Raw genomic sequence first — 15,292 nt, 5'->3', positions numbered from 1 at the left:
GAAATATTACCTCGGGTTAAGAACTTTGATTCAGGATGAGAACAGAAATCATGCAGCAGTGGCAGCGGGAGGCCCCATTAGCTAAAGTGGTACCTCAGGTTAAGAACAGTTTCAGGTTAAGAACGGACCTCCAGAACAAATTAAGTTCTTAACACGAGGTACCACTGTACTTGGTTGGAGAACTACATTGCAATATTTGGAAATGTGAAAAATTTCTAAGAAAGGCTGTGTTTAGGTTTGCACATTGTTTTGTAAACTATGGCTCACGTAGGTTCACCTTTCAATGTGGACAGAATCTAATTTCTCACCCCACGCAGCCTTACTAGGGAGTAAGCCGCATTGGATGCAGTAGTACTTGTTTCTGAGTAGTCACGCATTTAGATACACTGTACACTCCACAATTTTGTATCATAGAGCACTCACTGAGCTGTGCAATCACGACAGCACAACTTGGCCTCCTCCACAAGCCATCCACAGACAGTATTTTTCTCTGTTTGATCATCTTGAAGATAACAAGATCATCCAAAATCCAAATTGGTGCCTAACTGCTAGATATTAAAGAGATTTTTTAAAAGGAGTCTGTTTTCATTTTATGGCGCATTTGTGCCAAACTTAAAGACAATGGGGGGGGGGAGGGGTTGGATAGGGTAAAGGAATAAATAAAGATCATATCCTGTAATGAATCCTATTCTGCAGTATCATCAAATCCATTGTGAGGATACATTTAAAATGCTGTTAGCAGAAATACAGATTTAATTTTATTTGGGTAATTATCATTTTGAGACACTCAGCAAAACCGTCCAATCAGAATAATGTCATGTCATGCAAACCATAATAAAGTTCAATTAAATATGGCTGCTTACTTAGTAAAAAACAAAGATGTATCAATTTTCCATCATCATAATGCAAGATTTTGGCCTGGATCTTGCTGAGATAATCAAAACCCTGATTCTGGACCCTCCTATGCCAGAGTGAAGGTTAGAGTTGTTTCTTGCAAAAATAAATGCATTCCCTGCATGTAGAGAATAAGGCTTTCTAGCTTAGCCTGTTCCCTGAGATGTGTTCTTCTTATATGCATGGGGGATTCTTTTGTATGGACAGTGCCGGATTTACATATAAGCTAAACAAGCTATAGCTTAGGGCCCCACTCTCTTGGTGGCTGCAAAAAAATATAAAGTAAAAAATACCTGGATGTACATTTCCAAAATATAAGACAAAAAAACAAATAAAATAAAACCTACATACAACAACAGTGTTTTGTGTTGTGTAGGCTCCTATGATGTAAGCAATGAGCCCCGCCTGCTAGCCTGCTCCCTAAAATATCACTGGTTTGCTCCTTTCTATATATAGGGTGCCTACATTCTGCATGGACTGGTTGCATGGCAACATGTGCCAATGGCTTTAGATACCTATAAGGTCCATAAATTACCATATAGCATACAGTGGTACCTCGGGTTAAGTACTTAATTCGTTCTGGAGGTCTGTTCTTAACCTGAAGCACCACTTTTAGCTAATGGGGCCTCCGGCTGCTGCCGCGCCGCCAGAGCACGATTTCTGTTCTCACCCTGAAGCAAAGTTCTTAACCCGAGGTAATATTTCTGGGTTAGCGGAGTCTGTAACCTGAAGTGTATGTAACCTGAAGGATATGTAACCCGAGGTACCACTGTATATTCAACACACAAAACAGCAACAATTTGTTGTTTACAAAGGGCAGCTGGACATATAAAGGGCCCCACTACCTTCAGTAGCTTAGGGCCTCATCAAACCTAAATCTGGCCTTGTGTATGGAGGCACATTCTATCAGGTGCGATATGATAGCCATGTTCAAATATATAAAAGGATGTCACATAGAGGAGGGAGAAAGGTTGTTTTCTGCTGCTCCAGAGAAGCGGACACGGAGCAATGGATCCAAACTACAAGAAAGAAGATTCCACCTAAACATTAGGAAGAACTTCCTGACAGTAAGAGCTGTTTGACCGTGGAATTTGCTGCCAAGGAGTGTGGTGGAGTCTCCTTCTTTGGAGGTCTTTAAGCAGAGGCTTGACAACCATATGTCAGGAGTGCTCTGGTGGTGTTTCCTGCTTGGCAGGGGGTTGGACTCGATGGCCCTTGTGGTCTCTTCCAACTCTATGATTCTATGATTCTAGGTGAAACCCCAGTTACAGTCGCCCGAAGAACACAAGATCCCTGCTGGATCAGACCAAAGGCTCATCTCGTCTAGCATCCTCTTCTCACAGTGGCCAGGCAGCTGCCCATGGCAAGCCCATGAGCAGGACCTGAGCCCAAGAACACTGTGGCTTCCAGCATCTGGCATTCAGAGACATACTGACTCCAGCACGGAAGGTAGAACATAGACATGGCTAGCAGCCATTGATTATACAATTGACTATTGCATCAAGTGATATAGTCCAAATAAGTAGGTATACCACCTCAGTGGGACTAAGCCCTTTTAAAAAAGAAAATGTGGAATGGAGCAGAGGAGGGCAACCAAGATGATCAAGGGTCTAGAAACCAAGCCTGAATAGGAATGGCTGAGGGAATTGGGTATGTTTATCCTGGAGACGTACTTTCTTGGGCTCCATGATCACTGCAGATGGTGACAGCAGTCACGAAATTAAAGACGCCTGCTTCTTGGGATAAAAGCAATGACAAATCTAGAAAGCATCTTAAAAAGCAGAGACAACCTTGCCAACAAAGGTCCGTATAGTTAAAGTCATGGTTTTCCCAGTAGTGATGTGTGAAAGTGAGAGCTGGACCATAAAGAAGGCTGATCGCCGAAGAATGGATGCTTTTGAATTATGGTGCTGGAGGAGACTCTTGAGAGTCCCATGGACTGCAAGAAGATCAAACCGACCCATTCTGAAGGAAATTCTGAGTGCTCACTGGAAGGACAGATCGTGAAGCTGAGGCTCCTATACTTTGGCCACCCCATGAGAAGAGAAGACTCCCTGGAAAAGACCCTGATGTTGGGAACGATGGAGGGCACAAGGAGAAGGGGACGACAGAGGACAAGATGGTTGGATAGTGTTCTCGAAGCTACCAGCATGAGTTTGACCAAACTGCGGGAGGCTGTGGAAGACAGGAGTGCCTGGCGTGTTCTGGTCCATGGGGTCATGAAGAGTCGGACATGACTAAATGACTAAACAACAACAGCCTGGAGTAGATTTGAGAGGTGATATGAAAGCCGTCTTCAAATATCTGAAGGGCTACCAAGTGGAAGGTGGAGCAGTCTTGTTTTCTCCTACTTTGGAGGGCAGGACCCGAATGAATGGATTCAAGTTACAGGAAAGCAGATTCCAACTAAACATCAGGGAGAACTTTCTGATGGTAAGAGCTGATCAGCAGTGGAATGGTATCCCTCAGAGGGTGGTGGACTCTCCTTCCTTGGAGGTTTTTAAGCAGATGTTGGATGGTTATGTGTCCGGGGTTCTTTAGCTGTGATTCCTGCATAGCAGAGAGTTGGACAAGGAGACACTGGGAGTCCCTTCCAACTCTACAATTCTATGCTTTGGTTTGTAGTTATCTTTATATAGATATCCATAGATCATTAAAATTAAAATGGCCGTTTCAGCCATTGAAAGTACCGTATTTTTCGCCCCATAGGACGCACCGTCCCATAAGGCGCACCTAGTTTTTTGGGGGGAAATAAAGGAGGAAAAATTATTTTCCCCCCCCAGGCGCGGGGTTGGGGCGGGGGAATTATTCCCCCCCCAGGCACGGGGTTGGGGTGGGCTTCAGCATGCAGGCAACTCTCCGCAAGCAGAGGGGGGCCCAGCGCTGGGCTCCCGCTGCTTGCGGAGAGGTGCGCGAAGCCTGCATTCGCCCCATAGGACGCACACACATTTCCCCTTCATTTTTCGAGGGGAAAAAGTGCCTCCTATAGGGCGAAAAATACGGTAGTTGCCGAAATAAAGGTGGCCATTTCAGACAAGGGGAAGTGTGGGAGAGCGAAGCTTCAGGCACGTTCCCAGCTCTGTGGCTCAGAAATAATTCGTTGGCAATGCGTTTTGGCGCTCCAGCCTTCCAGGAAAGGGAATAGGAGCCACCGCCATGTCCCCATTTTCGTTGCTGGCAGGATCGAGAGATAAGAGCTGCACAGATCTACACGCACGCATGAGTCTGACATTGTCCCTCGTGCGATGGTCTCGGAGCTGAAACGCTGCAACAACGCCGATGTTCCTTTTTGTGTCTATGCACAGATGTTGTGGGTGAGATTTCCTGAATTCTGCTGAAAAATAAAGCCAGTTTTATCAGCATTTCCCAAGTGCCCAATAGACATGCAAATGTGTTCTTAACGTCAGTTCTTCCCCCTTTTATTAGCTGTCCTGCATTAACTAGCTGGTCTTTTCTCAGTCTTTTTTCCCTCCCCGTTTCCTTTAAGCGCTCTATGTTTGATGTGAGATTTTCTCCTTCGCTCTTTCTCGGTTCCCATACTTTCTTTCCTCGTTCTCCCCCTTCCTCCCCCTTTTTTTGGTCAATGCAGTTGTTTAAAGTTGTTTGTTTATTAACCCTTCCAAAGGTCTCCCGTGCCTTCAGTATGGTGGGAGCTGGGGGGGGGGGAGGAGAAAGACCATAGTTGTTGGCGACAGTGGAGACCAAATCAGGTTCTTTTAAAAGAAAAAGAGACCCTCAACAAATAGTGATTGAGCACACAGCCCAATCAACGAAATACAAGCTGACAAGCCGAAAAGAGCCTTCTTCTGCAATGAAAGAACACCATCAATATGCTTTTGTTTCTTAAGAGAGACCACAGGAGAGCCTGTGTGGTGCAGTGGTTAGAGTGTCGGGCTTGGACACGGCAGAGACCAGGGTTCGAATCCCTTCTTGGCTATGAAGCTCACGGGGTGTGATCCTGTGCCATTTACTCCCTCTGAACCGAACCCACCTCACAGGGTTGTTTTGGGGACTGAATGAGGAGGGGGAAGAAGCATGTTGGCCGAGTAGCAAAACTGCAGTCAAATCATGTGCAATACTGACTCTTTCCTTGAACTTAAAACACTGTCCAAACACTTGTTAAAATATTCGAAAGCTTTTGCTTGCAGAACATATAGCTAAAGAAGAATATAAGGTAAAGGTAAAGGGACCCCTGACCATTAGGTCCAGTCGTGGCCGACTCTGGGGTTGCGGAGCTCATCTCGCTTTATTGGCCAAGGGAGCCGGCGTACAGCTTCCGGGTCATGTGGCCAGCATGACTAAGCCGCTACTGGCGAACCAGAGCAGCGCATGGAAATGCCATTTACCTTCCCGCTGGAGCGGTACCTATTTATCTACTTGCACTTTGACGTGCTTTCGAACTGCTAGGTTGGCAGGAGCTGGGACTGAGCAATGGGAGCTCACCCCGTCGTGGGGATTCAAACCGCCGACCTTCTAATCGGCAAGTCCTAGGCTCTGTGGTTTAACCCACAGCGCCACCCGTGTCCCTTGCAAAGAAGAATATATGCAAAGTATTTGCATTCACATGCTTATCCAAGCATGGGCTTGTTTTTTCTAAGTTGAAGATTACAGCTTCTTCCTTAAACATTCAAACAAAACCCCGTCTTTCTCTCCTTCCAGTATTTGCATTCGGCCTTCTGCACATGACCCAGCTAGGCCATGCAGCTGCTTCTGAGAAGTTTCCACTTTCTCCTTCCAGCAGACTTCTCCTTCATGCTTCTTTGGGAGAACATCAACTTCTGTACTTCTTTCTGTCACATATGTTGACACAGAAACATTAGCAATCCTCTCCTCTATTATGTTTAGAGAGAGAGAGTTATCTAACATGATCTCTTCTTCAGTGTTCATGGAGATGCAGCCCTTACAGTCAAGTCACTCACGCAATAAACAAAATGGAGAATGTAATAAGATACTTCCCATGTGGCCAAAGTTAACCAATCACATGAGAGTTACTGGGGAACATTCCAGAATTAAATACACAGCAATGCATTTAATCACCCCCAATTTCAGTAAATTAAATCACCATACTTAACAAACTGTGCATGACACAGAAAAATGAAATAAATACCTAAATATAATATTTTTTGGTGAAGTGGCTTTGGCTGTCCCCATGCACACAGAAAGTCAATATGCTGTCCTCCAGCTGTTGCTGGGACTACAAGTCCCATCTTGGCCACGATGGCTGGGATGATGGGAGTTGTAGTCCAACAACGTCTGAAAGGCACCACGTTGTCTAAAATCCTTAGTTGCCAACTACTCTCTGGCAAACCACTTTGAGTGGAAAGTCCAAGCTCCTCCTCTCCCTCACAAAAGTGGCAAATATGTAAATTCAATTGCTCCCGATTCCTGCCTTTCGTTCTCTGCCTTCCAAAGACTCTGGCTGCTAAAGCACCTCACTTCAGAGGGGGAAACAGTAAGCTTTTTGCTGCATGCATCCTTTATAAATCCAGAACTTAAGTAGTTAATTGTCCCACTGTGGAGAGGATTTTTTTTTTAACTATCCCAGTTCTCATTGAACAAGATGTCCTTTTATTTTTCGGCTTTGGATGTGGGCCTGACTGCTCTTCTAAACAAAGAGAGAACCAACAAACCAAGCTAAAGTTTTAAAAAGCCCAGCCATGTCTGTCTTTGAAGTTCTCTCTGTGTTGTTTGGAAAACTTTGGGATGGGTGGGGTTTTTTTTGGGGGGGGGAGTAAAAAACAGAGCAGCGGGGAAAGAACAGGAATTAAGGGGAACTCGCTCTCTCAAAGAGCAGGAGACATTAATTAAATATCCTATTCATTTCTTTGGCACATAGTCGTCAAATTAAATATCCCATTCACTTCTTTGGCACACAATCATCAATCAGATTTCTTATTAGCATTCTGATGACCTGTCTGACCTTGCTACTGTCTGCATGACAGAACCCAAAATAAGACCACACAGTGGAGAGGCGAGGATTATTCAACAGTGTCTCTTGCATGGGAGCTGGAATGAGTTGTAGCGAGTCAATGGATGAAGTTGGCACTGTTTCTGTTTTAGCATGGATGCAGGGAGTTTGACCGCGGAGGGTCTGGCAGCGAATTTTAAGGGCACAGGAAACATTAAGGTTTCGAATTTTAAAAAGCACCAAACCTCAGTAACGGCACAGTTAATCTCTGCACCTACAATAAATGTTGCTTCCCTATGATTCCCCTCTGTAAATTTTGACGCCAAATCAGATATTCTCCGAATAGTCAAGTATTTCCAAGCATTCACTGAGCATTTTTGATAACCTGAATTTGCACCTGATGAGTATTTTTTATTTCAACAGTTGACAGCGCCTGATAGGCGACATCTAATAGATCTGCATTGGCTCCCAGTACGTTTCTGAGCACAATTCAAAGTGTTGGTGCTGACCTTTAAAGCCCTAAATGGCCTCGGTCCTGTATACCTGAAGGAGCGTCTCCACCCCCATCGTTCTACCCGGACACTGAGTTCCAGCACCGAGGGCCTTCTGGCAGTTCCCTCATTGTGAGAAGTGAGGTTACATGGAACCAGACAGATGGCCTTCTCGGTAGTGGCACCCGCTCTGTGGAACGCCCTCCCTTCAGATGTGAAGGAAATAAGCAGCTATCTTCTTTTTAAAAGACACCTGAAGGCAGCCCTGTTTAGGGAAGTTTTTAATATTTAATGCTGTATTGTTTTTAACACTTGATTGGAAGCCACCCAGAGTGGCTGGGGAAACTCAGCCAGATGGGCAGGGTATAAATAATAAATTATTATTATTATTATTTAACATTTGACTGTATTGGGCATTTGAACTTGGCATATGAGAATGTTGGAGACATGAAATATTGAATGCCTACCAAAATCATAGACATGCCCACAGTTCTAAAGCACTGCATATCTCAAAGATTTCACTCCCAACTTGCATGGATATGTGTTCCATCATCATGTGAACCCCCACCTGCCTCTGAAATGGTACAGTCCAGACATAGGTTTATTGTTTCATTGAGAACTGGGCCATATGCCTCGTGATCACACCCGCTGTCATCCTTGTGTTTTGATGCACATGAGAAAGGGCTGTTTACCTATATCAACGTATATACACCAGGAGAAGGAGCTTGGGCCTGTCAGAATTCTGACCATTACCAAGTTGGCAGGGCTTGCCTGCGCAGCCCCAACGTCACTTGAGTATGGATGAACCTGTCTGCTTCCATTTTTATCATTTTCTCTGATTTCCCCAAACTTATACTCTGTTATTCACATATCCACATCATTCTGTGCTTTGTTGGGGGGGGGGGAGTTATTGTGAAAATTCACTGGCATTTGAGTGCAAATTTCTCATACCATACCCATATTCGTATGCAATCTCGCTTCATATACAGTGGTACCTCACGTTAAGAACTTAATTTGTTCTGGAGGTCCATTCTTAACCCGAAACTGTTCTTAACCTGAGGTACCACTTTAGCTTATGGGACCTCCCGCTGCCGCCGCGTGATTTCTGTTCTCATCTTGAAGCAAAGTTCTTAACCCGAGGTACTATTTCTGGCTTAGCGGAGTCTGTAACCTGAAGCGTCTGTAACCCAACGTACCACTGTACACATTTTTGCAGAGCGTTGCTTCCTAATACAGTGGTACCTCGGTTTATAATGCCCTTCCACTGTTCGTAGACCCAGGTAAAGTTTGCAAACCGGAACACTACCGGTTTTGTCAAGTTCGTAAAACGAATAGTTCGCAAACAGGACTGTTCGTAAACTGAGGTACCACTGTATAATAATTTTTTGTACGTTGTTTTTCAGCAATATGTGTATTTCTGCTTTTTTTTTTTGGTACACCATACTTGGTTGAAGAACTGACTGCAAAATTCGGAGATGTACAAATTTTGAAAGATGGATATGTTTCGGTTTGTGTATTGCCTTGGAAAGTGTGGATGTAGTCGACGCTTACTCCTTCCTGGATGGGCGCGTGTTGTGGTACCTTGCGCTCAGCCGCCATTCCCGGGCAGTGAGAACGGAGCGCACATGGCCATTAGGGTGCAACGGTGCAACGACAATTTCCCCCCTGGTGCCGTTGGGCCTGCTTTCACCTGAATACAGTGCCCCCACTTCACAGTACACCAATGACACAAATTTCTATAAATTACCCCAGATTAGCTGGTGGGAGACTTCTGTGAGGGAAAGTTAATGATTTGGAGTCTCAGGCAGGATTTGATCAAATAAACAAGAAATATTTTATTAAACAAAGGAGGTTTATGACACAAAGTGGGTAAAACGTAGGATACTTCAGATTATAATGTTATTTCACTTCAGTTCTTTCTCAGTTGTTGCCGCTTAATACTTTGGTTCTTAAACAAGGTGGTACTTCCTGTCAGTAGCACACCCCTTTGACAACCCTACTCCTGAGGTACTCCAAGTAACAGACCAAAGGGATCTCCAGACCCCTCTTAACTAGTTTGGGAGTCTTCTCTTTTTTGTAGAAGAAGCTCTCCCCTCCTGACTGGAATGAGATCTAAGTAGACCGTATCCTCACAGCTTCTACTTCTCCTGGCTCAACCTCAGCCTCCCAGTTACTGTATTTTTCGCTCTATAAGACGCACCAGACCATAAGATGCACCTAGTTTTTGGAGGAGGAAAACAAGAAAAAAATATATTCTGAATCTCACAAGCCAGAACAACAAGAGGGATCGCTGCACAGTGAAAGCAGCAATCCCTCTTGCTGTTCTGGCTTCTGGGATAGCTGCGCAGCCTGCATTTGCTCCATAAGACGCACACACATTTCCCCTTACTTTTTACAAGGGAAAAAGTGAGTCTTATAGAGCAAAAAATATGGTGATTCCTGGCCTATTACTCTTACAGGACACCACACACTGTCCTTCACACTAGCTTGTGATATATTCCTAGTAAAATTAATGTTAAATTGCTGTTTTAGGGGTTATTTTTAAACATCTGGAACAGATTGATCCATTTTGCATTACTTTCTATGGGAAAGCACGCCTTGGTTTTGGAACAGACTTCTGTAATGGATTACATTTGAGAACCAAGGTACCACTGGAACTTGATTCATAGGACGAGAATTTGGTGCTCCACCTTGAGGGAGCAAAATGTCTTGGGCCAGTCTGGTGGTTCGGCCATTGTGGAATATCCATGAACTCTCTTTCATAGAGTTGGTGTTTCTTAAAAAAAGTTAAAAATCTAAACTGATATTGGACTGCCTCCTGCCTTTAAAAAAACCATGTTTTTGGGAGTCCCTGACATATTGTCTGCTTCAGAATATAGCAAGGACCTGGTATTGCTAACATTCCTAGAGTGCAGTGGTGTAGCGTGGGGGGTGCAGGGGGGGCCGGCCGCACCGGGCGCAACATCTGGGGGGCGCGCTCGCACTCGCAGCTCTCTGCCCCTACCTGGCTCACTCACTCTAGGGGGCGCAAATTACTTGCCTTGCCCCGGGTGCTGACAACCCACGCTACACCACTGCTAGAGTGAACAAACTTCTGTAGACGGTGGCTGAAGAACTTCTGCAAACTAATGAAGAGCACAACATGAGCATCCGCAACCTCCCATTTTCCTGCACTTGCTTCCTATTTTATTGTGGGAAGGGGAAGTTGCAGATATTGCCCCCTCCCCCACCACCTTGGAAGAACTTTCAGGCAGGGGGAGGAACATGTGACTATCACATCTCATGTGATCCATCACCCCCTGTTTGGAAAGTGGAAGCCATATGCGTTATATAGTATTATTTCCTGTTTGCGCTGCAGCTCTTTAGGAGCAAAATGGGTCCGGAAAGGAGGGAGGGCACATTCTGATGCAAATAAAGCCCGACTGGGACAGTGGCTGGGGGTCGGGGGAGAGAAGAGTGAAAATGATAGCTGTGATCTAATTATCTGCAGACCCAAATAGCCAAATTCACTGAAAGAGGCCCATAATAAAGGCTGCCCTCCAACCACAAAACACAGACTTGAAAACAAAAAAGGAACATAGCAACAGTATAAGACGTACACACACACACACACACACACACACACACCTCTCACAAATTCTTCCCATTCACAAAGGGCCATTTTATGAGCATTTTTCTTGCTCTCAGTTCAAGGGAAAAAAGAAAGGAGGCTGAGGAAAGATTAGAGCTCTCTGTTTCAGTCTCGCTAACAGTTTTCCACCAAAAGGGCGATCTCTAGCTTTTCTGATCTACAAGACTTCTGCAGTCCATAGGCCAGCTCTTGCAGAAAATGGCTGAAGTAAAAAAAAAAAAACTGTCTGAAAGCTCATCCAGAGTTTCTTTATCGCAAATCACACATGGCTCGACAGTTTCACTAGCCAGAAGTGCTTGGCTGCTATGGGGAGCTTGGGATGAGCAAATCTGTCAATTCGAGTTCCTCTTTTTTTCAATCTTTAAATTTCAGTTTTCTCCATTTTCCCAATAGTTTGTTATACGTAATGGATGATATTCCACCCACCATAATTTGCACTGTGTTTCCTTTGTATTAAATAATATATTTTGTATCATATTTTGTAGAATGACATAGCAATAACTTAATTCATTCTGTAAAATTCCACTGCGGTGGGCAGTGAGATAAACAATGTAGGTTTTTGAAGGCAGCACTGCAGCAGAACAGAAATAGCTCTGCATGTGATGAATACAGGTTAGTATAGAAATCAGTGCCTGCTTACATCTCTTAACACCTTTCACTCCGCACCGTACTCTCAGCCCCATCCATGCTCCTTTCAGAGATGGAGAAATTGCAACCTGCAAGGTACATATATACCTATGTGGTGGTCATGCCCTGCTGTATCACAGTTTTAGAGCATGGTATTTGCAGAAATAAAGGGACACGGGTGGCGCTGTGGGTTAAACCACAGAGCCTAGGACTTGCTGATCAGAAGGTCAGTGGTTCGAATCCCCGTGACGGTGTGAGCTCCCATTGCTCAGTCCCTGCTCCTGCCAATCTAGCAGTTCAAAAGCACGTCAAAGTGCAAGTAGATAAATAGGTACCACTCCGGTGGGAAGGTAAACGGTGTTTCTGTGCGCTGCTCTGATACGCCAGAAGCGGCTTACCCATGCTGGCCACATGACCTGGAAGCTGTACGCCTGCTCCCACGGCCAATAAAGCGAGATGAGTGCCGCAACCCCAGAGTCGGTGACAACTGGACCTAATGGTCAGGGGTCCCTTTACCTTTACTTTATTTGCAGAAATGGCAAACGTCAAACTGCATATGCTGCGCCAGCATTCTCTCTCAATAATTTTGGAGGAACAAAATAACAATGCAATATCTAAGGAACTTTAAGCTTTTGTGCTGACAGCTGCTTGCTGGGTAATAACTAAAGACTGGAAAACTGCAGGACTTTTGACATTGACCTTTTTGGTTTGGCAAGCTGTGGCAAATGGTCTTACCAACTTAAATTCACTAAAGGCAAAGCTAAAATATTTTATTTTTATGGAGCATAGAGTTTATTTCATATATAGAATGGCTGGGGAACCCCAGTCAGTTGGGCAGGATATAAATAAATAAAAAAAGTATTATATAAATAAAGGACATATGCAGCAACATTTATCAAAGCATTTCATCAGATGATGGGAAAGAGACTAAGTACAAAATGTAATATTGGAATGAAGTGTGCATATAATTATTATTATTTTAGAAAATCTCCAAATTGCCCGTGGATCTTATGTACAGTTACCTATATGTAAAGGGGCAGGAGTGGTGGAACTTAACTGCACCACCTTCTGCTAGTAATTACACACTGCAACTTTTTATTTAGCTTTTTTTGCTGTGGTTTTGCCTACATAAATGCACCTGAGATTGGTATTAAAAGATAGATGGTGATGGTATTCAGGGTTTGGACTCCTGGTGTCCCTTCCAACTCAACACTTCTGTGATTCTATAGCTCTGTTAATGTGCACCACACTTTACAAAGCACAGAATTAGGGTTGGGGCAATGATGTTTTGCCCAACTCGGAAGACTATTACTTTCCCTCCCCGTTTTTTTCATATCGCCCTGCATATCTGGACTGGAGGTTCTTAAGCAGAGGTTGGATGGTCATCTGCCAGGGATTCTTTAGCTGCGATTCCTGCATTGTAGTGGGTTGGACTACATGACCATTGGTCATTCAGTCCAACTTTAAATCCGACAACAGTACTGGCCTCGGTCCAGTATACCTGAAGGAGCGTCTCCATCCCCATCGTTCTACCCAGCCACTGAGGTTCAGGGCCGAGGGCCTTCTGGCGGTTCCCTCACTGCGAGAAGTGAGGTTACAGGGAACCAGGCAGAGGGCCTTCTCGGTAGTGGCACCCGCCCGCCCGCCTCCCACCAGATGTCAAAGAGAACAACTACCAGACTTTTAGAAGACACCCGAAGGCAGCCCTGTTTAGGGAAGCTTTTAATGTATGATGCATTAACAGTATTTTAATACAGTGGTACCTCGGGTTAAGTACTTAATTCATTCTGGAGGTCCATTCTTAACCTGAAACTGTTCTTAACCTGAAGCACCACTTTAGCTCTAATGCGGCTTCCCACTGCTGCCGCGCAATTTCTGTTCTCATCCTGAAGCAAGGTTCTTAACACACGTTACTATTTCTGGGTTAGCGGAGTCTGAAGCAAAGTTCTTAACAGAAGGTACTATTTCTGGGATAGCGGAATCTGTAACCTGAAGTGTCTGTAACCTGAGGTACCACTGTATTTTGTTGGAAGCTGCCCAGAGTGGCTGGGGAAGTCCAGCCAGATGGGCGGGGTATAAATAATAAATTATTATTATTACTTTTTTTAAAAAGGCTGCTTCTTTGACTGTCGTTCTCCTCCAACTGGAGATTTGAACCCTGGATTTCTCCACTCCCCATCCAATGGCCTTTAACCGCTGCACCACACTGCCCATTTGCACGGTCTGCGACGTGAGACACCACACCACGGATTCTCCAAAGCACTGGATTTTGCCAGCTTCTTCGAAGGGGCCTCCCGAGAGCTGGGTTGCGAGCATGGCAAGTTCTTGCAAAGTCCAGACTTCCTGTCCGGTTTTTGCAAAGCCCGCACAGACCCTCCCTCCCCTTTTAGGTCACCGAGCGCAAAGCACAGTTTATTTCCTTTTAATTTAACAGCTCTCGCAGCTTTTCCAGTTAAATCGACTGTTCATTATTGGGAGCCCCCCCCTCCTCCCCTCGGAGGGTTTCTGGAGGCCTGTGTGGTGCAGTTTAATGAAGCTTTGGCACAAAGCTCTCTTTCAGGGAAGGCGAAGAATAGACCGGCCTATTTAGGTCCTGCGAGGCTGTATGTCAAAGCCTCCCCATAATACTTGTCAGGCAAGGGCAGAAATTCCCACTGCTGGAAGAATGCGCCAGGAGTCGACTTGCCGGATTGACGAGCAGATTAAGACGCAAGCAGGAAATGAGAATGTGTGTTTGGAACACCTGTTTGGCCCCTCTCATTTTCCCATCGCTTGGGGGGGGGGGGAGAAAACCCACACCACTTTCATCAAAAAGCCAAAACTCTAGTCTATTTGCCTTTTCCTTGCTACACGGCGAGGTCCCTTTCCTTCCACCTTGATAACCACAGCAAACCGGAAAGCCAGGATCTTTAAAATCTTTAAACCGGAAAGCCAGGATCTTTAAAATCTTTTTTTTTAAAAGATTAATAATACAGATTATTAATATGCAATCGTATAATAATGTAATGTGACACACCATGGGAAAGGTTTTCACAATATTGGCGTATTATTAAATGATAATAAAATTATTAGAGATTATCATTGAAATATGAAGTGGTATATAAGGACCCAACTTATTTCTGTGATGGTTTGAATAAACCGTTTTTAAAACTGTGTTTCGATTGTTGCAACCCACCCTGGGACCTTAGGATGAAGGGTGGGTAATTAGTAACAACAACAACAACAACAACAACAACCTAATTACTGCATTTATTTAAGTTGTTGTAGTAGTGCTGGTCGTATAATTAAAGCCATGGTTTTCCCAGTAGTGATGTATGGAAGTGAGAGCTGGACCATAAAGAAGGCTGATTGCGAAGGAATGGATGCTTTTGAATTATGGTGCTAGAGGAGACTCTTGAGAGTCCCATGGACTGCAAGAAGATCAAACCTATCCATTCTGAAGGAAATCAGCCCTCAGTGCTCACTGGAAGGACAGATCCTGAAGCTGAGGCTCCAATACTTTGGCCACCTCATGAGAAGAGAAGACTCCCTGGAAAAGACCCTGATGTTGGGAAGGGTTGAGGGCACAAGGAGAAGGGGACGACAGAGGACGAGATGGTTGGACAGTGTTCTCGAAGCTACCAGCATGAGTTTGACCAAACCGCGGGACGCAGTGGAAGACAGGAGTGCCTGGCGTGCTCTGGTCCATGGGGTCATGAAGAGTCAGGCACGACTAAACAACAAGTAGTGCTGGTGTTGCAA

Source organism: Podarcis tiliguerta (assembly GCF_965153285.1).
Source record: "Podarcis tiliguerta genome assembly, chromosome: 4".
Classification (NCBI taxonomy): domain Eukaryota; kingdom Metazoa; phylum Chordata; class Lepidosauria; order Squamata; family Lacertidae; genus Podarcis; species Podarcis tiliguerta.
Note: the sequence above shows the minus strand (reverse complement) of the source record.